Genomic DNA, 25,397 nt, shown 5'->3' with positions numbered 1-25,397 from the left:
AGGGGAGCTTCCAGGGCCCCTTCCCTTTGCCCTGCTGCTCACTGTTTTCTGCTCTTCCCTGATCTCTGAGGGCCACCACCATCATCGCAGCTCCCCATTCTCCCTGCTGAGTCTGGGACGGGTCAGAGGGCATGCCTTCCTCGAAATGGAGGCACTGCTTTGTGGGTCTTTTCCTGGCAGGAAGCCGCCCCAGACAGCCTCGGTTTTTGAGGAAGGACCCCGTGACTCCAGCAGCACTTAGCCGAAGCTCAGATCTCACCCGCCGGGATGGGGGAGGGGCTGAGCGGCTCACAGCCCTGCTGAAGGATTAGCACCTGGGCAGGGCCCGGCTATCCGGGCTATCTCTGCGGTCTTTTCTAGAGCCCGACCCTTCCTCAAGGACACCTGCCTCCACTTGCCCTGTCCTGGCCTCAAAGGAGGTGCTGGGAGGCAGAGTAGCTGTGGGCCTCAGGGTCCTGCTGCCGGGGTCTCTGTCAGGGTAAGTCCGTACTTGGCCAGACTTCCTTGGCCCGATTCCCACACCAGCAGGTAGAAGGACTCCAGCCTTCCAGGCCCTGGGAGACAAATACATGCTGGGTATCTTGGTGCCTCTGATCAAGCCCAGCTGAGTCAGCTAGGACCCAGCCTGGCAGCAAGGCTGGGTAGGACAGGGCTGTGGGGTCCCCTGGCTCCTACCCCCCCCCCCCCCCCCCCCCCGTGGTGCCAAGTGCCTGAAGTCCCGACAGCTTCCCATGTGCATCCCTTCCAGTCCCCAAGCTCCGTCAGGCTCTCCCAACACCTCTGTGCCGGAAGAGTGCTGTCCTGTGCTGTCCTGGCCGGGCTCCCACACGGCCTGTGGGACTTGTCTCTGGGGGGGACGGGGCACTCTGCTGTGTCCTCTCCCTGGAAGAAGCCTCTGCTCCTCCTGGCGTGTCTGGGGACCTGAGTCTTTGGCCTGGTTATCCTCACCGTCCCATGGCTGGGAGGGCCTGTGGAGGCCTGCCTGGCCACTGCCCTTTGTTAACAGGACGGGCGATCCGTTCAATTAAAAGTCATTGTTTTCTGACCTATAAGCGCATACTTCACTCCATTCAGGAGGGAGATGTCCATAGTCAGGAGGGCAGGGTTCCCCTGGAGGAGGGCTCCCCAGAAATGAAAATGTCCAGCAGACCGGAAGAGTCTGCTGCTGCATGCTGGCTCCTCAGGCCTTTCCAGAACCTTCCCCTTGGGCAGACATGGGGCAGTGGAATGCCCAGCTGGCCAGGCCTCCTCTGTGGGACCCCGGGGTGGGCCTCGTGGTGGGCCCAGCCCCCGACCCCATGTCATGCCTCTTCCACACAGAAAAGCCCGGGTGGGTGGTAGGAGAAAAAGAACCTGAAGTCCCTGAGACCCAAGCCGGGAAGGCGGTGCTCTGGAGGGGCGGTGCCCAGACCCGGACCCCGGACCCGTGTCTAAAGAAGGGAGAAGGGAGCCGGCGCTGGCTGCAGGCCCGGCCAGGGTGTCCGGAGCCCCGCAGCTGCTGTGTCCTTAAAGGCACCGCTGCTCAGCCAGCCGCTCAGCCAGTCTTTGTCCGAACTAAGGGCCATGCAGGGGGTGGGGAGCCAGGTACAGGCTGTGGTGGGCGCACTCTGCCTCTGCGCCCCCCCCCCCCCCCCCCCCGTCCCCTGTCCCCCCATCCCCCAGCCCAATCCTGCATTCGACCCTGCGGGGCACAGGGCGGAGCCGGAGCTGGTTGGGGACCTGGGGCAGGGGAACAGGAGAAACGGAGCCCTTCGGGCTGCCTGCGGGGAGGAAGCCATGTCCAGAGGCTGCGTGCTCAAGGACAGCCCTGCGTCCGGGACTGACCTCCCACCCCCCAACTCCTGCCTCCCCTCTCTGGCTGCACACCCGGACTGTGGTGCCCGGCCAGCCTGGACCCTGGGCCTTTAGACAGCCAGGACACAGGACAGGAGGTGAGCGGTGAATGTCTGGCCCCGACCTTCTCTCACCCAGGGCCCTGGGTCCTTGGGCAGACTCAGGGTGCTGCCAGGCTGGTCTCTGCGTCCCCGCAGACCTTACACATTCACCTCGCAGGCTAGAGGCCTCCCCCAGCGCCGCATCCACAGGCCCACGGCAGGCCTGGGCACCCTCCCGCCTGCCTGTTGGGGTGAGCTGCGCCTGGCAGGTCTCTGACTGCCACTGGGAGGAACTGCTAATAGACAAGAATCTGGAAGCCAGATCCAGCAAGGTCAGGCTGGCCTGAAACCAGGAGATGACGTTTAACAGGCTGGATGTGAACCTCCACTTTTTGGTTCAGAAATCAGTTGTAAAAGTGCAGCAGCTTCCCCCTCCGCACATGAGCCCACCCCAGCTGCCCACCCCAGACTCCGCCTCCGGGCCTCTTGTGAATTTCTCTGAACCCAGCAGCTGAGCCTGGCCCCCCGGGGTGGGGGGGCTCCCAGGATGTCTGACCCAGAGTCTCTGATGTCAGTCCCACTGGGGGAGGGGACACAGCTGGGGACAGCAGAGAATGGGGTCCTTGTGCCAGTGTCATCAGGCCCAGAGTGTCTATGAACACGGCTTTGTCTGCACCCACACCCCGTGGAGACCACGAGACTGGGGGGGCAGGGGGCGGGCCAGTGAGCCTCAGAACAAGAGCTGCTTGCTTTTGGCTTTTTGGCTTCAGCCCTTAGGTGGGTGCTGGACGCAGTCTCTCCAGGCGTGCATGCCCCGAAGTGGGGGTGTGGAGAGAGGGTAAAAAGCGAGGTTCAAGGCTGGGGGCTAGAACCATTTTGTTAAGCTTTCTCTTTTTTTCTTAAAATGGCAGCCGCCGTGGAGGGAGGTGGGAAGGGGAAGGGGGCCGGGGAGGAAATGCCCCTCTCCCCGATGACTTCCTCCACCCCAGGCACAGCTGGGAGCAGAATCAGTGACAGCATGCCAGTGCTGGTCCAGCTGCCTGGGAGTTCTTGGTCATCCAGAGTGAGAGGCCCCGCGTGGCATCTGCCCACCGGGGGTCCAATTGCAGAGACAAGCCGGGGGCTTCAGCTGAGGTGTGGGGGTGGCTGGAGGCTGGGGGGACTTGGCTATGACTCCAAAGCATTTGGGGTATGGGTCAATCCCAGAAGGCTTCCTGGTGGCAAGAAAGAGTACAATGTGGACCATTTTTTTTGGCTGAACAGCAGTGGGTTTGGGATAGACAGTGTGTGTGTGTGTAAGTGTGTAAGTATAAACACAGAGCCTGGGCGCTGTCCCTGAGCTTTTTTTGCTCAAGGCTGGCTCTCTACCACTTGAGTTACAACCCATTCCACTTTCAGTTTTTTGGTGCTTAACTGGAGATGAGTCTTTTTCACCTGCTTCTTTGCCAGGACTGACTTTGAACCTCAATCCTCAAATCTCAGCCTCCTGAGTAGTAGTGAGCCACCAGCACTTGGCTGAGAGACTCTGGGAAGGAAGAAAAAAAAAAAAAGCAAACCCAAAACAAAATAAACAGGAAAGCAAAAAGAGCTGGAAGCATAGCTCAATTGATATAGCACCTGCCTAGGAGACATGAAGTCCTGAATTCACATCCCAGTGCAGGGGGCGGGGTGGAGAGGAGAAGAGGAAGAGGGGGAAGAAGACAAGGTGAGCCTTGGGCCCTCAGAAGCTGCCCACTGGCCCTGTAGCCTTTGGAAGGAAGATGTCCTGCCACACTTCCATTTGGAGTCCTGCCGTCCGGAATGGAAATAATAACCTTTTTCTTTTTCAAGATCATAGTTTGTGGTCCTTTATTATGAAATAGCCCCAGGGCTCTGACCCAAGCTGGTTCTTGGCCGCCCGCCGTGCCCCTCCCCGCCCCCCCCCCCCCCCCCCGCTTCCTCGGGGAAAGATGTGAGTTGGTCTTCCTGAAGAGAGCTAGGGACAGGGTGGGGTGGGAGTTGAAATCCAGGCCCTGCCCAGGAGAATCTGAAGGTCTCCAGGTTGGACTGTGGACATTCAGACTGGCTTCCACTAACCCCTGTGTGCTGTGGCTTCCCAGGGTCACTGCCTTGCTGAGGGACTGGGGGACTTCACTGGGCGCCTCTGAGCTCTCCTGTCAAGGTGAGCATGTTCTCCAGGACACAGCAAGGGAGCAGAACTCAGACTCAGCAAAGTGGAGACACTGGCCACATTTGCCCAGCCAGCCTGTCGCCCACCTGGCCCTTCTCTTTGTCCTGGCAACCTCCCTGGAGACGTAGGGGGAGCCTTGACATGCATTTGTTTTCTTTCTGGAAAAATGTACACACACCTAGTACGTTTCCAGAGGCCCTGGATGAGAACCACCAACTTCCTCGGCTTCCCTCTGATGGGCAAGGTCCCAAGCCAAGGTTGAGGATCCTCCATGTGCTTGTTCCTCTGTCCCCCAGATACTCCTTGGGGAACACTCGGCCTGCACTCAGGGTGCAGAGAGACTGCCCCTTCTCTGGCAATGTGGTGAGCTTTCTTGGTCCCAGAGACGCTGAGTGCCCAGCCTGCAGCAGCACAGCTGGCTGCATGTGCTGGGCTGGGCTGCGGACCAGCTTCCCAGGTCATTTGTCCATCTCCAGGCGCTGGCCTGCACCGCCCAGGACGCCCTCCCTTCTCCTCGCTCCACTCTGCCAAGCAGCACTGAATAGATGAGAGAGGGGAGCCCTGTTCTTTCTGGGACGAGCACCCCCATCCCTGGGCACAGAAGGACTTAGGACATGGTCTGCACCAGGGGCTGGCCCCTCACAGAGCAGCATCCTATGAGGGGAGTGTGGGACCCTGCAGGCTCGTGGAGTCCCACCCCCCCACGCCTGCCTTTCCCCCATCCCCACCTTTCCCCCATCCCCACTGGCTGTCCTCTGGCCAGCAGGACGTGAGGCCTGCCCCCTGCATCAGGCCCAGCCAGGCCATCTCATTCAGCGCCCCATCTTCCCTCCACTTCTCCAGTTCTGCCCCAGGATCTCCCTCCAGTCCCTCATTCCCTGACCCAGCCCTCCCGTTTTCCATTAGCTGCTTTCCCTGTGGCTGTGACAGAAGGCCTGACCGACAGGAGGAAGGATTAATTTGGACACATGGTCTTGGAGGATCGAGGAGTGGCCTGGTAGAGCAGAGTCACCCACAGCATGGGACCCATCCCCCACACAGAGCCCAGGGAGACATGTGTGTTCTCAAGGACTCCCCTCCAATAAGCCCCACCTCCTACTTTTTACCACTTCCCAATAACACCATTATGTCATTGCTAGGTTGTGGCATAACTATCTCTAGAAACACCCTTAGACACCCCCAGAAGAGTCTGCCACTAATCTCCTAGGAGATTCTCAATCTAGCCAAATCAACGACCAAGATTAACTGTCACCTTTCCTGGGTCTCCTCTCCCACCTCCCTGTCGCTCGATCCCCAGCCCCAGCTCAGAGACCTAGAGGACAGTCCGTGGGACCAGGGCTGTACCCTATGGCTGCTCTCCAGAGGGACCCTCAAGGTTTTCAGGAGAATGAAGAAGGAGTTGCTGTGAACTCAAGTCCAGGGCCCAGACAGGAGGCTCCTGTTAGCTTGAGGCGGCCCTGCAGAGGCAGACTTGGAGGGAAGAGAAAAAGGCCCTCATAAAGGGAGCAGATTTGAGAGCAGTCAGCTTCCAGACAGTGCACAGCAGGGACTCCAAGGGGGCTGGGGGAGAGGCTGTGGGAAAGGCTTGGGGAGAAGCTACAGGAGAGGTTGGGGGAGAGGCTACAGGAGAGGTTGGGGGAGTTGCTGTGGGAGAGGCTGGGAGAGAGGCTGTGGGAGAGGCTATGGGAGAGGCCGGGGGAGAGGCTACGGGAGAGGTTGGAGGAGAGGCTGCGGGAGAGGCTGCGGGAGAGGCTGGGAGAGAGGCTATGGGAGAGGTTGGAGGAGAGGCTGCGGGAGAGGCTGGGGGAGAGGCTATGGGAGAGGCCGGGAGAGAGGCTACGGGAGAGGTTGGAGGAGAGGCTGCGGGAGAGGCTGGGGGAGAGGCTGCGGGAGAGGCTGGAGGAGAGGCTGCGGGAGAGGTTGGAGGAGAGGCTGGGGGAGAGGCTATGGGAGAGGCCGGGGGAGAGGCTACGGGAGAGGTTGGAGGAGAGGCTGCGGGAGAGGCTGGGGGAGAGGCTATGGGAGAGGCCGGGAGAGAGGCTACGGGAGAGGTTGGAGGAGAGGCTGGGGGAGAGGCTGCGGGAGAGGCTGGAGGAGAGGCTGCGGGAGAGGTTGGAGGAGAGGTTGCGGGAGAGGCTGGGGGAGGCTGGGAGAGAGGCTACGGGAGAGGTTGGAGGAGAGGCTGCGGGAGAGGCTGGGGGAGAGGCGGCAGAGCTGCCAGGAGGAGCTAGCTAGGCCACACTGCTTCTAGGCACCTGGCCTGGGGAACTGTGATTTGTATTGTTTTTAACTTAGATGTCTTTTAGGAGTTACAAACTCCCTTGTCTTCCTCTGCATTGTCTAGAGACAGACAAAAACAATAGGAGATGCCCCTATGTCTACCTGAAGAGATTTATGAGGAAGCATTGACTTAGTGACTATGGATGGAGTTACCAGGTCCCAAGATCGGCAGTGGGTAGGCTGAGGCCCAGAGCTGATGGCACCGTCTAAGTCCAAAGCCAGTTGATGGCTGGGCTCAGTCAAGAGGGAGGAAAACCCCTCTAATTCTTGGGAGGGTTTGAGTTTTGTTCCATTTGGTTCTTTCTTCAGTTGAGTCTGTGAGGCCCATTCAGGTTGGTCTGCACTTACCCAGTTAGAGGCTAACTTCACCCAGATCTCGAGGACACACTCCCAAGTAATAACACTCCTGGCCCAGTCAAGTTGACATAGAATTAGCTGATGCGTGTTAATTCCAGTTAGGAGTGAATGGCTAGGAGTAGGAGGGGGAATGAGTTCAAGTCACCAAATGGCTTTCAGAAGTGGCTGTCCTGCTGGGAACAAAGGAGAGTCCAGCTGTCCCAGGTCCTCACAGACGCGTGGAACTGTCAGTCAGTCTCAGGGTTTGGAGCAGCATCTTTGGTGGTTTAGAGTCCATCTTCCTGATGACCAGTGAGGCTGGCTCGTTCTCATTTCTGTACTGGCTATGTTGCCGACCATGTTTTCATGTAGACATTTGGCTATTTGATGCCCTTTGGCCACATGGGGGACCTGTGTATACCTATTTTAAAAATCAATTGTTTTGTGGAGGGCTGGTGGCTCATGCCTGTAATCATGGCTACTCAGGAGGTTGAGATCTGAGGATCTGATACAAAGCCAGCCCAGAGAGGAAAGTCCATGAGACTCTTATCTCAAATAAACCACGAAAACTGGAAGTGGCGCTGTGGCTCAAGTGGTAGAGTGCTTGCCTTGAGCTGAAGAGCTGAGGGACAGCACCCAGGCCCAGAGTTCAAGACCCATGACTGACCAAAAAAAAAAAATCAACTGGTTTGTCTTTTCTTAGTAATTTGGAGAAGTTTTAATATAATCTTGACACAAAGTCTTGACTGGGCATCTATCAACCTCTCATGATACACAGAGGTAGAGGACGGCTTGTGGCTGGCTTACCTTTCTCTTATGATATCTCTAAGTTCTCCGTTTTAATGAAGTCTTGTCTTTCCTGGCTAGTGGCCTTGGTGTCCTCCGTCAGAAATCTCTACTGACCTCTGTGTCCTGAAGGGATCCTCTTATGTTTTATTCTAGAAGCTTTAGGGTTTATTTTTCACCTTTTGGCATGTGATCTACTTTTAATTAATGTTGTGCGTGGTGCAGTGTGGGTTGGAGGTGATTCTCCTGTCAGCAGCTGATGGGGTACCTGGGAGAAAGGGCCAGCCTGCCGCTGCAGCCGCGGTGGCCTTTGTTGTAAATCAGCCAGTGGGGGAGGGGCGGCCTTCTGGACCCGCCCTCCTGCCCACTGGCCTATTTGACGGATCTTGTGCCAATCATCAGGGGCTTTGCTGGCTGCTGAAAGCCCACCCACGGGCCAGGCAGAGGGGCCTCAGGGTGAGGCGTCAGGGCCGGCCACAAAGCTCATGGCAGTCTCCTGGGCCCAGCCGTGTCCGGTCGGCTGCCTTTTCCTGCGGCGTGGCCTTGTTCGCATGGCCACACAGGCCCCTGGCAGAGCTGCGTTGCCCACCCCAAGGGGTGGGCTCCCAGGCAGCCCCTCCCCCAGCCCCCCTAGACCTCTGGAAGGGGGAAGGGAGAGGCTGTAGGGAAGGGGCGCCCATGGGCCAAACCCCCAGGGCACCAGCTGCCCCGCCTGCGAACTGACCCCCTGGCCATCTCCCACTGGCATGGCCACCTCCAGCCCGAGGGTTTGTCTGCAGCCAGCCTGTCCACCTCCATCTGTTGGCTCAGCCGCCCTGGTGGCACCAGGGCCAGGGGGTGTGCTGAGGGGGGGTGGTGGGGGACCTGGTGCACCAGACCCTCATGTCCACGACCAAGCCCGCCCAGGGGCCTCTGGGAGCCACTGGATGCTGCTTCAGACAGGCGGGTGACGTCCCAGCAGGGCACCTCGAGAGGGAGAGGCTGCCCGGCTAAGTCTTGGTCATACAGGTGTGGGGCGCTTTCCAGCAGGAGGACGGCCAGAAGCAGAGGCCCTGCCTGAGGTTTCCAAGATGGAGAGCGCAGGGGCCTTCCGCGGGGCAGGAAGGGGGTCCACAGGGGGAAGCCCCACGGGGCAGGGGTCCTCGTAGCCCCTGGAGGCCTGTGGAACTGAGGTGGGGTTGGGCATGAGAAGGCCATTGTGGCTGCCTCCAGGAGGGGGGGAGGGGACGGAGCGGTCCTCTGCGGGCAGGACAGGTGGAGAGCAGGGCAGCGCAGGGAGGAAGGGAGGCACTGGGCCTGGGAGGGAGCGGGAGTGGAGTTGGGTTTTATACAAATTCTGGGGTTCCCAGAATTTGGGGAGGGAGGGAGACAGACTCCTCATGTCTGGCAGGGACGGCCCCCTGGGGGCCCAAGGGTTCGCAGGTTCAAGGAGGCCAGGCTGGGGCTGGAGGGTGTGGGGCCACCGTTGGGTCCTGGGGTGTGTGAGGGAAGTGGACTGGTGTGGTGGTTCACGCCTACAATCCCAGCGGCAGGAGCGCAGTCCCAGGCCTGAGCCAGCGGAGGCCACAGAAGCTGTCTCAGAACAAGAAAAGAAACCCGGAAGCAGTGGTGCACCTGGGTCCGGAGAGGGCAGAGGGCTGGGGGGGGGGGGGGGCGGGGGACGGGAAGGAGGAGGCTCCGGGAGGGGTGGGGGAAGGGTGGGAAGGAAGGCCCCTACAGGAAGGCCCAGGACAACAGGAAGAGGTTGGATGTGGATCTGTGGTGGTGGCTGGTGCCCTGCAGGCCCTTGGTGCCTGCGCCTCCCTTCCTCTCACAGGCCCAGTGCTGGTGCAGGGGTCTCCCCTCCCCCCAGGCCTGGCCTCCACCTCTCCACCCCTCCTGTGGTGGCTCCGGCCCCTGCATGGCCCTCCTCTTCCTGCCGGACACCACCAGGCCCAATCCAGGGAGCTCAGGGCTCCCCTCACCCCACTTAAGTTAGGAGTCAGGACTTCAGCGGAGCTTTTGGGGGGACACATGCCCCTAGCTGCTGCTGCACAGGCAGCAATGAATGGGAGGACTTGGCAGGCCAGGATGGAGGCTGCCACGCAGCAGCTGGGCCAGCCAGCCTGCCCTCGCCCACCACCCCTGTTCCCTGTGCCCCATATCCCAGTGGCTCCAGCAAGCAACATGGCTGAAGGGCCTCAAAGGGGAGAGAGAAAAGCTGAGAGGCCAGAGGTTTGCAGGAAGAGGGAGGCCAGGCAGCCTCCACCACATAGGTGGCCCAATATTGGAAGCTGAGGCGCACAGTCTGGAGGGACAGACGGATGCAGGCCTCAGCCCGTGGACCAGCTCCATCTGTGCTCTGGAGCTTCCGTCCATGACAGAGGTCCTCTCAGAGGGAAAGGTGGAGTGATCCAGACTCAGACACTGAGAAGCCACCTAAAGGTAGAGGGGGAAAGAGACCGGAGTGATGCGACCACTAGCCAAGGCATGCTGGGGCCTAGAAGCTGGAGGGAGGGTCTGGAGCCTCCGGAGGGGCTGGCCCTGCAGCACCATGACCTTGTACTTCCGGGCTCTAACCTGTGAGAGGATAAGTGGAAAGAGGGGGCAGGGAGGGAGGTCGTGGGGCTTGACCTCTCGGCCTGGGCGCTGTCCCTCAGCTCTTCAGCTCAAGACTAGCGCTCTGCCACTTGAGCCACAGTGCCACTTTTCTGGTGGCTTATTGGAGATAAGAGTCTCCTGGACTTTTCCTGCCCGGGCTGGCTTTAAACCACGGTCCTCAGATCTCAGCCTCCTGAGTAGCTAGGATGACAGGCCTGAGCCACCAGCAGCTTGAAAATGTTTGTGGTTTTAAGTGGAAGTTCACCATAGCAACCTTAAGAAACTAATATGACTACTATCACCCCCTTTTTTTTTTCAGTGCTGGGGATGGAGCTCTGGGCATCAAAGATTCTAAAGTGGGGCTGGGAAGGTGGCTCAGTGGTAGAGTGCTTGCCTTGTGTACATGAGGCCCTGGGTTCAATTCCTCAGTACCACATAAGCAGAAAAAGCCAGAACTGGTGCTATGGCTCAAGTGGTAGAGTTTTAGCCTTGAGCTGAAGAGCTGAGGGACAGCACCCAGGCCCAGAGGTCAAGCCCCATGACTGACACACACACACAAGATTCTAAAGTAAAAAACCATCCAACAAGCCAGTGCAGTGGCACACACCCAAACATAATCATCCAGACAGCAATCCTCCCTGAGAGGTGGATGTCAGGATGCCAGTACCCTGTCTTCCCTGGACATGAGCACCAGCTTGGTTCTGCAGTTGGCTCTGTGTGTGTGTGTGTGTGTGCGCGCGTGCGTGCATGCCCATGCACATGCATGCACACACACATGCATGGTGATCCTGGAGCTTGAACTCAGGGTCTGGGCACTGTCCTTGAGCTTTTTGCTCAAGACTAGCACTCTACCACAGCTTCACTTCCCACTTTTTGGTGTTTAATTGAAGTTAAGAGTCTCATGGACTTTCCTGCCCAAGCTGGCCTTGAGCCATGAACCTCAGATCTCAGCCTCCTGAAGAGTTAGGATGATAGGCGGGAGCCACCAGCACCCAGCTATGGTTGGGTTTTTGGCCCGTGTTTACCTCTCTCTTTCCAGGGACTGGTGCTCCGCTGTCTTGGTGTTTGCTGGCTCTGCCACCCTGCCTGGGCTCCCGGAGCCCAGCTGGATTCCAGCCCGCGTGCAGTGTGGCAAACACACCTGTCTGCGTGTGTCCTTGCTGCATGTCTTGGGAGGGGGATTGCCGGGTTGGGAGGCACACGGCTCGATGGTGCTATATTTTCCATCCGGCACTGACCAGGCCTCCTCCTGCCCGCCTGGGCAGCTACGAGAAGGGCTGGATCAGGGCTGGCTGCCGCCGTGGCTCCCAATATCAGGGCTGATGGGGCTGGTGCCCCATGCCTGGGCCAGGCTCCTGGGCTTCTTGCGGGCTGAGGCGTTCGCTCAGCCTTGTCCACAGACCAGAGAGCCGTGGAGCAGTGCGCCCGGGCTGCGGGGCCGCGTGGAGGTGGCGGAGAGCGCTGTGGCTCCCTGGGCAAGTTGACGGACATGCAATTAACCCGCCTGTGGTAATGTTGGCAAGTGAACTGGAACGGGAAGTTAGTGTGGAAACCAGGGCCTTTCAAGTTATGACAAATTCATCAAACACAGGGACCTGTGAGCGGGGCCAGGGCCTCGGCCCTGTGTGCTCTGCGGGGAGAAGCATGCGCGCGAACCCGGAAGGCCTGTCCCTCTCCGGCTCTTCCCGTGACTCCAGGGCAGAGCGGAGGCTCGCTTGCTAACCCATGCAGACCCTGACGGGGATTCCCGCTCCCCGAGGCTCTGTGTGTGCTCTGAGCCACACGGCCCGGCTCTGGTGTCAGGGCACCTTGATGAGCAGCTTGGCATTAGCAGATTGAGAGAGTGTGAGTGTGTGTGTGTGAGTGTGTGTGAGTGTGGTCAAGGCTAGGGCACTGCCACTTGAGGCACAGCTTTACTTCCAGATTTTTGGTGGTTCATTGGAGATAAGGTGGACTTTTTTGCCCCAGGCTGGCTTTGAACTGAGATCCTGCGTAGCCTCTTGTGTAGGTAGGGTTACGGGCGTGAGCCACCAGCGCCCGGCCTGCCATTCTTTTTGGGGTATTAATTGCGCCAGGCAGCTCACCATGGCATTTCAGACGCGCCTGTCGAGTTTGGCTCAGAGAAACTCAGTGTGCTGCTTTCTCTTCCCTGTCCCGCAGCCATTGCGGATCAGTAGCCTTGATTGAGGCTCCTTGTGCTGTCTTTATTTACAGTTGTGTTTTGAGGGTATTCCCTCTTCCCTCCTCTTCCTCTTCCTCTGCTGCATGGTCCCCTAGTTAGAATCATGGTCTGTGTTGACGTGCAAAGATGTATCTAGGTGTGTATATGTCCGTTCATGCTCATGAATACGTCTGTCTCCTGGGTCTAGCCGCCACATGTGAATGACATTGATTTGGGACACAGTCGAGAAAGTTAGAGGGACCAGCCCATGCATGGCACTGCTGGTGCTGAACTGGCTAGCGTCAGAACCGTGGCTCAGACCAATGGCTGGCTTCCTCACAAGTTGAGAGCAACTTCCACCGAGAACAGAAGCCTTGGGAGGAGGAGCAGAGAGGGCACGATGGACCCCAGGCAGCGCGGGCTGCCCAGAAGCCAGGGCATGGAGCGGACCCTGCCTCAGTGACTCTAGAAGCCCATCCTGCCCTGGCCGCTGTCTCAGTCTTTAGAGCTCAGAGAAAATAGATTCTGGTGTCTCAGCTCCCGTGCGTGGTTATTTATGGCCCCAGCAAAGCCTGTCCCCCCTCTCCTCCCTGTACTTCACATAGTCCAGGAAGCCACCGCAGGTCCACGTGTCCACAGGGCGGTACGGAGGGCCGGGGGGGAGGGGACCCCACTCAGCCTACCAAGAGGAGGAGCTGGGAGCACAGTGGGGGATTCAGCCCCTCAGCGCTGGGCTGCCTGGTGGTCCCTGAGGGACTGTGGTTCTTAACACAGGTGACCCAGAAATAGACAAGGGGGGCTGTCTGTGCCTGGCCCCAGACACAAAGCCCCAGCAGCACTGAGCGAGCAAAAACCCTGGGCCCGGAACTTGGTTTCTAACGCTGGCTGTGTGGGAAACACCACCCCGGGGGTGGGGGGAGCCTGCTTCACCCTGGGCCAAAATGTCTCCTTGTGCCAGAAACTCAGGAAGTCCTCCCAGAAAATGGGTCCCAGAGAAAGGCAGGACATGGCTCAGAAGGTCTCTCCCTCTCCCCCAGAGCGAGGTCTGTCCCACAAGGCTGTGGAGTAATGCACTGCTGTCTTTATTTACCATATAAATAATTCATGGTAAAAGAAACGATTGAATACGTGAACGGGGGAAGTACTCCTAAATGTAGAGGGAGCGATGGGATTAGAAAACTTCCATTTGGCATCGGTGCATGAATATTTGATACCGGGGCAGCGCGGGCAGCTGCTCCAGCTCCTGGCGCAAGTTCGGAGGAAACGGGCGATTCGCTCAGCCTCCGCCTACCTGTCCTCAAAGCACCGGGTCATTGCTGCGTAGTAATTAGTAAGTTCAAAATACTAATTAACTGCACCGTGGAGGAATCTGGCAGATGTCACCTTAAGCCACATGATAGACATTAATACCACAAGTGAGGGACAGACCTGGGACTGATGGCCAGGAGGTGGCAGAACACTCAAACAGGGTTGAGGAGACTTCCATGAATTCACCCACCCACGCTCTTCAAAATATCAGAGCCAGAGCCGGGCACCAGCGGCTCACGCCTGGAATCCTAGCTACTCAGGAGGCTGAGACCTGAGGATTGAGGTTTGAAGCCAGGGTAAAAAAGTCTGTGAGACTCTTATCTCCACTGAGCCACCAGAAAACCAGAAGTGGCGCTGTGGCTCAGTAGTAGAACGCTAGCCTTGAGCAAAAGAGCTCAGGGACAGCACCCAGGCCCCAAATTCGAGCCTCACGCCAACAAAAAAATAAAATGGAATAAAAAATAAGTAACAAGCCAAAGCAATGAAACAGAGAAAAATACAAATTCGAAAACCAAACTTGATTTGACATGTTGTGCTTAATTTTTTTTTTGGGGGGGGGGGATCATAGGTGAAATCCAGGGCTTCCTGTGTACAGAGCAGGTTTGGAGGCTTCCCCTCAACCAACACCTGGCATAGTGGTAGGCACCTTCATCCCAGGACCCTTTCAGTGGGAAGTATAAATAGAAGGATCATGATCCAGGCCAGCCCAGGCCAAAAGCTAGACCCTCTGTGAAAAAGAACCAGAACAAAGAACGGGCTGGAGGCATGTCTCAAGTGGTCTAGCACTTGCCTAGCAAGTCTACGCTGTGAGCTCCTACCCTGGCTTACCATGTTGGAAGAGACACATTTTAGAAGTAGTCTCTGGCTCACTGACTGCCCTGGGCTCTGTCAGCTGACAGAGACAGCTCCAGCTCCTGGCCTTCAGAGCCTCAGGGCAGGAGCCTCCATCCCAGGACTCCATTCCACCCCCAGGAAGAACGTGGAGGGCCTGTAGCCAGGCGTTACTCTTTCTGCTCTCAGTTTACCCACCTACTCCACAGTCATTGCTGGCTTCCAGTTTCCTCTCGGAACTCCCTGTCAGATCTAAGAATGGACAGAGCCACAAAGACTAATTCTGAGCTGACACATGACAGCTAGTGACTGTCTGTGTCTGGGTGGGTGCTGGGGTCGCAGGAGACTGCACCACAGCTGCCCGGGTTCCCGGGGCTTGCAGCCGCCTCAGATCAAGGGAAGGCCGTGAGTCTGATGGTTACGCTGTGGTTATGGAGGAAATGCTCAGGTGTCAGGGACAATGGGCATCTTCTCCCCAGCTCACTCTCAAGTGGTTCAAAAAACAGAATAAGAGACTCGGGTGCCAGAGGCTCACACCTGTCATCCTAGCTACTCAGGAGGCTGAGATCTGAGGATCATGATTCGAAGCCAGCCCAGGCAGGACTCTTTTTTTTTTTTTTTTTGTCGGTCGTGGGGCTTGAACTCTGGGCCTGGGCGCTGTCCCTCAGCTCTTCAGCTCAAGGTGAGCGCTCTACCACTTGAGCTACAGCGCCACTTCCGGTTTTCTGGTGGTTTATTGGAGATAAGAGTCTCACGGTCTTCCTTGCCCGGGCTGGCTTTGAACCGAGATCCTCAGATCTTAGCCTCCTGAGTAGCTAGGATTACAGGCGTGAGCCACCAGCACCCGGCTTCAGGCAGGACTCTTATCTCCAATAAACTACTCAGAAAAAGCTGGAAGTGGTGCTGTGGTTCAAGTGATAAAGTGCTAGCTTTGAGCACAAAGGGGCTCAGAGACAATGCCCAAGCCCAGAGTTCAAGCCCCATGACCAACCAAAAAAAAAAAAAAAAGAAAAAAGAAAAGGATGTTAGTATGAGGGATTGTGGTGAACAGTATTCAGGGCTCTCTGTACTTGCTATTTAACAACTTTGTTTTTCTTCTTTTTTTTTTTTTGTGCCAGTCCTGGGGCTTAAACTCAGGGCCTGGGCACTGTCCCTGAGGTTCTTTGGCTCAAGGCTAGCACTCTACCACTTGAGCCACAGGGCTACTTCTGGCTTTTTTTTTTTTTTTGGTTGGTCGTGGGGCCTGAACTCTGGGCCTGGGCGCTGTCCCTCAGCTCTTCAGCTCAAGGCTAGCGCTCACAGCGCCACTTCTGGCTTTTTTCTTTTTGCTTATGTGGTGCTAAGGAATCGAACCCAGGGCCTTAGGCATGCAAGGCAAGCACTCTGCCACTGAGCCACCTTCCCAGCCCAATAATGTCTGGCTTTTTTTTTTTTTTTTTTTTCTGCTTATGTGGTGCTGAGGAATTGAACCCAGGGCCTCATGCATGTAAGTCAAGCACGCTACCACTGAGCCACCTACCCAGCCCCACTTCTGGCTTTTTCTGAGTAGTTTATTGAGATAAAAGTCTCATGGACTTTCCTATCTGGGCTGGCTTCGAACCTCAGATCTCAGTCTTCTGAGTAGCTAAGATTACAGGTGTGAGCCTGGCATCTTTATATATCTATTTATCTATATGTATTTATATATTTTTAAGTTTTATTTAGGATTCAAAGTTCTTTGCTTCAATTGTGATACCACATAATCTCCCAGGATTTACTAATACATTGTTGGTATGTTGTATCTATGTCATCATAGTTTCTTTCTAAATTACTTACATTTGTGTATTTTACCTTTTATTAGCAGTAATAATTTAACAAGCAGAAAGAATCTAAGCTCAGGAGTTTCCATTTTCATAGAAAATATATACAAGAAAAACAATGTAATACATACAAACCTAAGATGATGGGAGCAAATGCTACTTCCTGCATTTAATAATGTGAATGGGAAGTTATGAATGAAAAAGATCACTAAGTAGGCAGCTGATCTTGAATTCTTCTCCAACAACCTTCCTGTAACTTGAAAATTATTCAAAAGTAAAAAGTTAAAAAAAAAGACAAAAAACCCATGACGAGTGTAAAAAGCCAAGCTGAAGCCTGGAGATGTCTGACTGCCACTTCCCAGACCAAAGGTTAGCATCTAAAACATGTGAAGAATCCTTAAAGCTGACGGTAAAGACCAGCTCCAGTGAGCCAAGACAGGAGCAAATGTTCCATTGAGGAGGTTGCCCAGCGGGAAAGCAACCACAGGAAAAGCTGTGCAATGTCACCTGCTCAAACCAGAGCCAGATATCGGTGCACACCTATTAGAATGGCTACAACCAAAAATGGCCACAAAATCAAATGCTGGAGAGGATGTGGAGAAGCTGGATTTCTCGTGCGCTGCTGCCAGGGATGTAAACTGACACCGCTCCGGAAGATGGTTCAGAGGCTTCCTTAAAAGCAAACAACTACTCAGGAGGCTGAGATCTGAGGATAAAGTTCAAAGCCAACTCTGGCAGGAAAGTCATAAGACTCATCAATAACTGACCAGCAAAAAGCCAGAGTGGAGCTGTGGCTCAAGTGGTAGAGCCACTTGAAGAAAAAAGCTAAAGGGGCCGGGCCCCTGTAATCCTAGCTACTGAGGAGGCTGAGATCTGAGGATCACAGTTCAAACCCAGCCTGGGCAGAAAAGTCTGTAAGACTCTTATCTCCAATTAACCATCAGAAAACCAGAAGTGGTGCTGTGGCTCAAGCGGTAGAGCACTCACCTTGAGCTGCAGAGGACAGGGACAGCGCCCAAGCCCAGAGTTCAAGCCCCACGACCGACCAAAAAAAAAAAAGCTAAGGGACAGCCAGGTCAGTGCTCAGGTCCTGAGTTCAACCCTCAGTATCAGCACGTGCGCACACACACACACACACACACACACACTCCCCAAAACCCAACTACCAAATAACCCCACAACTGCATTCCTGAGAATGTATCCCAGATGCGTGAATATGTATGCTCACTCATACAAAATCCTGACCAGACGCGCGCACAACAACTTTACTCCTGACAGCTGATCGTGAGGAACTGCCCAGATGGCCCCCACCGGGGAAGCTGAAGAGCCGTGGTGCTGGGCACCAGTGTTCACGCTTGGGAAGCAGAGATTGACGATCCAGTCCACCAGGTGAAACATTTAAGAGACCTCATTTCAAGCAATAGGCGGATACAATGGCACGGGTCTGTGTCCCAACTCTAATGGGAAGAGTCAGTAGGAGGATCCCAGTCTGGGCTGGCCCAGGCAAAAAGCAAGATCTTATCCAGAAACGAATGGGACAAATAAAAGGGCTTCAGGCTGGAATCAAACAGTAAAGCGCTGGCCAGGCAAGCACGAAACAGTGAGCTCAGACCCTGGGACTGGTAAAAAAGGCCCAGGACAGAACCTGGGGTGGTGACCACAGACGTAGCTCAGAAGTGCGGGGCACGGCCCAGCCCGGGAAGTGGTGTGGGGCCTTGGCAAAAAAAAAAAAAGGGGTGAGCTATTGGCAGAACCAGATGAATCCCCAGACGCGGAGACAGAAGAAGCCAGTCCACAAAGGTCAGATGCTGTAGGAGGCCATTTATACACCATCCTTGAAAGGACAGAATTACAGAGGTGAGAGAAAGCGCAGGTGGCGCAGGGGTGCGGCTGCCAGGGGCTGAGCAGGGCGGGCGCAGGGGTGCGGCTGGGAGGGCCCTGAGCAACCCCCGGGCACTCCAGCCTCCAGCCTTGGCTGCACCCCAAGTTGTGCCCCCGAGGGAACCAGCGCTGGCGGTGGAGACGCTCTCGGTGTTATTTCTGACAACTGCTAGTGCATCTACAATCATTTCACAATAAAAAGCTTCACAGGAAACCCAGGCGTGTTTGTGCAGCTAGGTATAGATGTGGATGTAGATGTGCGCACATCTATGTGTGAGACTTCATAGAATAGCTATCATCCATGTGCAATTTCATAGACTTGCGAAGTACACGGTGCTATGTTCACTACGTGCGTTTGCATACACTTGATAAAAAAAATCTACAAAAGCCAACGCTGGCTCTGGGGACCCCCTCCCCCCGACCCCTGCCTCTAAACTGGAAACACTGGTGGCCAGGTTTGTGCACGCATCCAGTGTCCGTGTTGACCTGTGTGTTCTGGAGGCTCCGGCCAGCTGGGGCCCTGCTCTGGTCTCTGGTCACGTCTGTCTCAGTGCCTCCCAGTGGCCCAGTGCCCCGCGGTGCAGAGGAGTAAAACGGGACTGGACTGCTTCTCAAAGTGAGTAGCCCCGGCCCGCATCTCAGTCACTTAGGGGCTGTGTTCTGTGAGCAGTGAGCAGCCAAGTGTCCTGGCCGGGAGTTAGAATTGTAAACATGCTGTCCTGGAAATAATCCCCATGTGGGCAGGTGTCCACGTGCCCTGGATTTTGACAGGACAGGGCTCTGGAGAATGTATCCCTTAAGAGCCATTGCAGCCGGCACTGGTGACTCACTCCTGTAATCCCAGCTACACAGGAAGCTGAGATCTGGACCATGGTTCGAAGCCAGCCTGAGCAAACTCTTATCTCCAATTAGTTACCAAAAAAGCCAGAAGTTGAGCTGTGGCTCAAGTGAATGCTAGCCTTAAGCACAAAAGCTCAGAAACAGTGTCTAGGCCCTGAGTTCAAGGTCAGAGACTAGCACAAAAAATCCCAAACCAAAAAGCCTGCCTAACAAGTTTGAGGAGCAGGAGAAGGAGGAGGAGGAACAGGAGGAGGAGAAAGTACTGTTAAAGCTTGAATGTCTGCCCTTCATGTGGGCTGAGCGCCTGAGCTCAAGGCTGGAGATCTGGAAGATTGTAGCTTGAAACCAACTGGGGCAGAAAAGTCCGTGAGACTTCATCTTCAAAATAACCAGCTAAGCTGGGCGCTGGTGACTCACGCCTGTAATCCTAACTACTCAGGAGGCTGAGATCTGAGGATCGGGGTTCAAAGCCAGCCCGGGCAGGAGAGACGGTGAGACTCCTATCTCCAATAAACCACCAGAAAACCGGAAGTGGCGCTGTAGCTCAAGTGGTAGAGCGCTCGCCTTGAGCTGAAGAGCTGAGGAACAGCGCCCGGGCCCAGAGTTCAAGCCCCACGACCGACAAAAAAAAAAAAAAAAAAAAAAAAAACAAAATAACCAGCTAAACCAATGCCCATGGCTCAGGCCTGTCATCCTAGCTACTCAGGAGGCTGAGATCTGAGGATCACGGTTCAAAGCCAGCCCAGGCAGGAAAGTCCATGAGACTCTTATCTCCAATGAACCACTCAGAAAAGTGGAAGTGGCACTGTGGTTCAAATGGTAGAGCGCTCGCCTAGAGCTGAAGAGCTGAGGGACAGCACCCAGACCCAGAGTTCAGCCCCCACAACTGGACCCCCCCCCCCCAAAAAAAAAAACCAACATCTAAAGCCAGGCTGGAGGTATATGCTGCTGAAATGGCCCCGAGTTCAAATCACTGCCAGGAGGAAAAAAAAAAAGGAAGGAAGGAAGGAAGAAAATGGTCACATGAGACCTTAATCCCCAAAGTCCTATGCTGATTGTATTTGCAAGGTAATGAGGGCTGGGTAGGTCTGGGAGGTGGGTCCCCAGGGTGGCATCACTGGCTTTCTAAGAAGAGGAAGAGGCCAGGCTGGCCCACCTGCCGCCTTGCCGTATGATGCCCTTGTCAGGCAACGCTACCTCTACAAGGCTCCTCGGGAGCCAGCCGTGTGTTCCCAGACTGCCCAAGAACTGTGCCATAGAAATGCCTTTTCTCTATAAATTAGCTGGTCTCAGGAATCTTCTTACAGCAGTAGAAAATGGACTAGAAAGGGGGAAGCAGCAGTGAGCAATGTCAGCAAAGAGAAGCGGCTGAAACGTCACTGGGGGATGGGTGCTCTGACAAAAACCTCCAGGTGGGGGTGGCGGGGCTGGGGGAGGGGGTCCGGACAGAAGTCAGCTCCGCACAGCTTCCTGAGTGGGATGGATCTGGGCGTGACGCCCATTAGTAGCGGCCCTCCCCAGCTTGCATAAGGCCCTGGCTTCATCCCCAGCACCAGAGGGTAGCCCAGCGCAGGCCTCGCGCCCTGGCGAGGCCGCCGGTGCCCACCCAGGTGTTACACTCCTGGGCTGCGGCAGCGGGACGGAGGAAGTGCTTAGCACTTTTATAGCAAGCTGACAGCGTGAGCTCTGCCTGCAGAGCCTAATAATAAAAAAATTAGGGCTTGCATTTTGGATGTCTTTGAGGTTTTTCTTCCCTTTTTCTAGTTACTCTTTTTATTGTACTTTACAAGAGTATTAGTGTGGAGTGGACGGGGAACAAAACAAAGCAAAACAGAAGTCTGGTGCAAGCTATTTTTTCCAGATGTTTCTCTGAGGAGAGAGGAGAGGGAGGTGTGGGGCACCGACGGGAGGGGAGGGCTATTCGGTGTGAGGGGAGGTATTTCAGAAGACTTGGTTGCTGTTTGCGGTGATGTTTACTCTCAGGATGAGAGAGATGAGCATATCTGTAAGAGGAGAGAAAAGCCAGTTGAGAAAGAGATGAGAAGATGTGACCGATGATTGACACAGTGAAATCATCTCCTGAAGATTGTACACGCCCGTGTACACACTCACACGTGCATACAAGGCTGTGTGTGCATGGGGAATCCAAAGGGAGATCAAAACCACAAAGGCAGAGTGATTATTTCTAACTTGTAAGAACCTTAGGTACAAAGTTGTATCAACAAAAGAAAAAGAAGTATATTTTCTAGGAGGAAAAAAAAAGCACTAAAATTGACTTTAGAAGAAGTAGAAATAACCATAGAAATGAAATATGGTCAAGATCTCCCCATAAAAATGTCACCCATAAAAAGACCCAGAGGGCTTTAAGGCAAGTTCTGCCAGGTTTTCAGGGAATAATTACCACCTTATGTAAAGTGCTCAAAAGCATAGGAAAGGCCTGGGTCTTCTGCAGATCCTGACAGTGTGCTGGGCTTTCCGCCGCGGCCTGCCGGCCAGTGTCCCACCCTAAAGGTTATTCTATTCCCTCCCATCCTTGTGGTTTTCCGTGATTGTGAAGAGCTTTTGTATCTTTGGACTGGGGACACTTTCTTCATTCATAAATGCCTTGAAGTTTCAGGCTGGGGCATGGCTCAGTGGCAGAGCACCTGTCTGGTCAATGCTCAGCAGCTCCACAGGTGGGCCTCTGCCAGGTCAAAATGTAAACAAACAAACAGAAAATAACCTGCCATTTCAGGCAGACACCCAAAGCTCTTTTAGTGGGGTGGGGGGTGCGCCTCTGGGGGCGGCCTGGGCCCTCACGCACAGCGTGTTCACTGGCGCTGCCTCCGGAATCCCGAGGCTTCATCGCACCTGGAAGCTCTGGTGAGCTGGAGAAGGACTCCAGGCGCAGGGCCTCAAAGGCTTCACCTGCCCTGAAGGCTAGGCCCACTGTGGCTGGGGCCTGTGGCCGCGCTGTCTGCCTGGTGAAGCCACACTCGCCCAGCGTGTTCCTGTCATCTAGAAGCTGGTTGTCCTTGTGGAGCCGCTGCTTGACGCGCTTTGGCTCGAACATGGTGCTCGACTCCCTTGGTGTCCGTGAAGATGGTGGTCTTGTGGCACCGGATCATGAGGATCACATCCATCCTGGCTGTCCCTGGTCTTCTTTTGCTCAAGGCCATCGCTCTACCACTTGAGCCACAGCACCACTTCCCACTTTTTCAGTGTCTGTGGTGCTGAGGAATCGAACCCAGGGCTTCATGAATATGAGGCAAGCGCTCTACCACTGAGCCACCTTCCCAGCTCGGCAATTTCCGTTTTTATAGCCATGGGTTATTTAGGAGGGTATTCTTAACTGTGCAGTGACTTAGTCTGTTAGGTTCTTTCTCTTAATTCTAAGTCACTTCATTGTAATAAAAAAAAAAAATGAACTGCATGATTTGTGCTCCTTGTAAACTATTGGCCCAATAAATGTTGAGTTTGGGGAGCTGGCGCGCATGTGGAAAGCAGTGTGGTCTCCGAGCACTGAGAACAGCTCTGTCACATGGAATGGGCCACCTGCATCATTGGTGCTTTTCACATGGATGTCTGTGTCACCCAGTTTCCGAGTCTGGGATCTCTTACTAACTGCACACCTATTAATGTGATAGCTCTGTGGGGCTTTTGCTGCCGTTGCTCTTCTGTATGCCTTGAAGATGCGTTTGTTGGTGCCTAGTGGTTCAGAGCTGCGCAGGGGACTCGAGGAGTCTTGCCGCCGGCTGTCACCTCTCCCCCCCCCCCCCCCCCCCCCCCCGCCGTTGGTGGTGAGGGAATGTGGTGCCTGCCCATGAGCAGACGCATGCAGACCCGGTGCGCCCCTCCTTTTAGAACTAGATGTAAGAACCAGAGGCACCACCTTGAGGACAAGAGCCGGACGGTAGCTGCGGCCCTTTCTGCACGAGGCCCGGCCTCCCGCCTCCTCCGCAAGGTGTCTGCTGTCCGCAGCTGACTCTCAGAGAGTTGGCCGACCCGACAGCCACAGTCCTGGGATGCTTATAAACCAAATATAGGTTCGGGGACCTTTTCCAGGGTATTTGTCTCTATGGCTTTTGATCTTTTATTAATATGACGATGCCTGCTCTGTGAATATGTCTGCTATATATTTTTATTGGCACAGGTTATACATATTTCAGTGTGTATCCTTGTGTGGTGTGTGTGTATGTGTGGTGGGGATGGAACCCAGAGCCTCACCCGTGCCAGGCAAGCACCAGCCGTGGAGCCCCGTTCCCGGCCCCCAGACGCACCTCTCTTCAGCAGTCCTCTGTGCAGCCCACCCAGGGTGCCCTGGAGCCAAGGCCACGGCCTCTGCCGGGTCACTGCCCCCTTCCCCCTGCAGCACGTTCCCTGGGGGGAGGGTGGGGACAGAGGCTCAGCCTCAGACTGGCATTGATGGGCCGCATGAGAGGCCAGGGTGTCACATGACCGGCGGGGACATCGGCATTTCCCAGACCCGAGTCCTCTCCCCTCCGACCTCCAGTTTGGACACACGGAAGGTTCAGCTCTGCCCTTGGGCTGGTCGGGCGCTAGGGATGGTTGCAGACTTCCTGGGATCTAGGGTGACATGCAGAGTGCTAGGGCTTGAACAGGCCTTACAAGTGTAAGGCAGGTGCTCAACCACTGGAGCCATGTCTCCAGCCCCAGATTTGAACTTTTATCAAATCATCTTTTTTTTTTTTTTGGGTCCGGTCATGGGGCCTGAACTCTGGGTCTGGGCGCTGTCCCTCAGCTCTTCAGCTCAAGGCTAACGCTCTACCACCTAGCCACCTTCCCAGCCCCATCTTTCTCTTTGAAACGGAATCTTGCTGTGACCCAGGCTAGCCTTGAACTTGTGGGTTCAAGGGACAGAGGCAAGAGCCACTGAGCCTCGCTCCAGGCACCTCTTTTATAATTCCTCTTTCCCCACCCCCACCCCTGAACTAGGGCTTGAACTCTGGACCTTGCACTCTTGCCTGGCTTTGCATTCTACCACTTGAGCCAGCTTTTTGGAGGCTAGTTGGAGATAACAATCTCATGGACTTTCCTGCCTGGGCTGGCTTCCAACTGCGATCCTCAGATCTCAGCCTCCAGAGTAGCTAGGATGACAGGTGTGAGCCACCGGTGGCCAACTGAAAGTACCTCTTCTTCCTCCTGTCTAGAATGAATCCAGATCGACACAGTCCCATGGGGAGGACACAGCCCTTCCTGCAGTTCCCTTCCCCTCTTCCTCGCCCTGCCACTGTCCATGCTAGAGTGATCTAGATCTTTCTCCCACATGGCCAGAGCTCAACACCAACTCCCGGAGGAAAATAGATGTCAGCAGCTTGTGGAGCCCTGGCCTTCCTCCTGAGTGTATCTATTTATCTATTTATTATTCATGGGTTCTTTTTGCTACCGTACATAACTAGTAATGATTTCAGGTAGTATTTGTTGGAAATGAACTCTCTGAGCACTTGGCACAATTGAGCACAGGGTTTGTGTTTTTCTCAGCTCTGAATGGCCGTTAGGCCTGGCATGGAATTATAGGCACAGATCATTTTCCCTCTGGACCGTGAAGGTGCCCAATGCTGTGTTTGAATCCCAAGTTGTCCCCATCTGATGTTGGCTCTTTTTCTTTTTCTTGGAGGAGTGTGTGTTACCCCCACTGGGCACCTTTATCTCCCTTCCCTCTGTTCTAAAATGCTCTCATGACCTGACTCCCTTGGCCATGGGCATTTTCGTTGTTTCCTTAAGAATTCCCTCCCCTTCTGCTCTTTCTCCTGTGGAAACCCACTTAGGCGAGTACAGGGGGCGGATGGACCCTTTCCACGCATCGTGTGCTGCCTGCACGTTTCTCTTCAGCTTTTGTTTTGGTCCCTTTTTCGTTTGACCTTCCAGCTTACCGGGCCCGGCCACCCATACAATATATATTTTTTTTAATTTCAACACTACAGTTTTTTTGTTTTTTTTTTAATTTCCCAAGATACCTACCTGAATTCTGGAATATATATTTTTAAGCTTATTTTTATTTTCTCACATGAACACGATTTTCTTTCATTTTTTTGGCTATATGAATAATGTACTCTTGTAAAATTTTGAATAATACATAAAATTGTAAGGAAGAAAGCAAAGAGCATCTGAATGTTCAATTCCCCAGATTCTTTTATTTTGTCTTTTTCTTACTTTCAGATTCTTCTTCCTTTTCTCTTTTGCTTTGGTGCTGGGGGTTTCACTCAAGGTGTTATACATGCTAAGCTCCCACTCTACCGGTGAGCTACATCCTCTGCTCCAGATTCTATTTTATGTTATTTTTCAGAGAGGGTCTTAAATGTAAGATCCTCCTGCCTCAGTCTCTAGAGGATTGGGTTTACAGATGTGTGCCACTATATCTTGACAGGTTTTTGTTTTTTTTTTTGTACCAGTACTGGGGCTTGAACTCAGGGCCTGGGTGCTATCGTTGAGCTTTTTTACCCCTTAAGACTGGTGTTCTACCACTTGAGCTACAGCTCCATTTCCAGCTTTTGGTGGTTCATTAGAGATAAGAATCTCATGGACTTTCCTGCCTGAGCTTGCTGTTGTTG

At 54.7% G+C, this 25,397-nt stretch overlaps 1 pseudogene; it reads right to left on the bottom strand.

Annotated features, from left to right (window-relative positions):
* Positions 1–20,787: 20,787 nt before the first annotated feature.
* LOC122099390 lies at positions 20,788–21,968 on the bottom strand (annotated as a pseudogene).
* Between the last annotated feature and the right edge of the window lie 3,429 nt (positions 21,969–25,397).

Source organism: Dipodomys spectabilis, unplaced genomic scaffold, assembly GCF_019054845.1.
Source record: "Dipodomys spectabilis isolate Male_0828 unplaced genomic scaffold, ASM1905484v1 ptg000512l, whole genome shotgun sequence".
Taxonomy (NCBI): Eukaryota; Metazoa; Chordata; class Mammalia; order Rodentia; family Heteromyidae; genus Dipodomys; species Dipodomys spectabilis.
This window is presented reverse-complemented; position numbering and strand designations above follow the sequence as displayed.